We start from the raw sequence: 1,194 nt of genomic DNA, 5'->3' as shown, positions 1-1,194 counted from the left end.
AATAGACATACCACATGCCAGGTATTTTACAGCCAGATCTTTAATTTTTACAACCACTGTGAAGCATAGGTGTCATTGTCTCCTTTACAAATGAGGAAAATTGAGGCCTGGAGAGGTTACACAGGTCACGCTACCTGTAAATAGCAAATCTGGGATTCAACCCAAGTCTATCTGATCTGAAGCCCTTCCTCCTGTGTAACTGCCCACCATCTCGCCCATCTCACCTATCCCCTCCTCTGCATGGAGCTGGTGCTGTTCCTTGCCACAGTACCCTCCCTCTTCCCCACAGCTTCTTCAAACCCCCCACCAGCTCCACCGCACACCTTCACTGGTGGCTCATTCCCACGCTGCTCACCCACGTCTCTCAGCTTTTCTGGCAGGAATCGCAGCCCCACACAACTCGGTACATAATCACAGACTGCCTTGTCTGGCTCTCTAGTTACGTCACACTTGTCTGTCTTGTTCTCAAAAGCCTGGAAGTGTCTGGGTTAAGGGATGGTGCTTGCATTCACTCCGGTCCCCAAGGGCCCCGGCACTGAGCTGGGTGCGAAACACTCAGTGGAACTGACCTGATCTCCCAGGAAGGAGGTAAGGTCCCAGTGCTCCAAAAGCCGGTTGGACCCCACCCTGGCACACCCCACCCCCCCCAATGGTAAGCCTCAAGTCTCTCCCTGCATGTACACACACACACACACACACACACACACACACACACACAGAGTTTCTCTGCTGCACACACATTTAATCAGAAGGTCTCTTTACAGACAGAAGTAATTTTATACCTGGAACTACCTACCCAAGAGAGAGAGCTCCCTTCTACGTGAATACTGGGTGTTGCCCTCATTGTGGAATTCCAACACGGCTCAGTGCTGGGAGCACCCTGGGGTGGGTGAAGCACTGATACCACATCCTAACAGAGTATAGAGCTGGACTGGCCATCGGGCAGGATTTGGTGTCTCGAATCTAATTCTGGTTCTGTCTCTGGATGGTCTGGGGCGGGGCATGGAGGAAGGGGAGAGACGTGATCTTGCCACTTGGCCGTGAAGTTTTCTATCTATTTATTTATTATTATTTATGCCTACAACACCTGGTCTTCCTAGGTGGTCTCCCATCCAAGTACTAACCAGGCCCAACCCTGCTTAGCTTCCGAGATCAGATGGGATCAGGCTTGTTCAGGGTGGCATGTCTGTAGAC

The 1,194-nt window shown here is 51.4% G+C and overlaps 1 non-coding gene across 1 annotated transcript; it reads right to left on the bottom strand.

Annotated features, from left to right (window-relative positions):
- Positions 1-1,075: 1,075 nt before the first annotated feature.
- LOC112476139 lies at positions 1,076-1,194 on the bottom strand. Its single transcript, XR_003044975.1, has one exon. It is a non-coding gene; the product is annotated as a 5S ribosomal RNA (ribosomal RNA).

Source organism: Pteropus alecto, unplaced genomic scaffold (genome assembly GCF_000325575.1).
Source record: "Pteropus alecto unplaced genomic scaffold, ASM32557v1 scaffold202, whole genome shotgun sequence".
NCBI lineage: Eukaryota > Metazoa > Chordata > Mammalia > Chiroptera > Pteropodidae > Pteropus > Pteropus alecto.
Note: the sequence above shows the minus strand (reverse complement) of the source record. Positions and strands in the feature narration are given on the sequence as shown.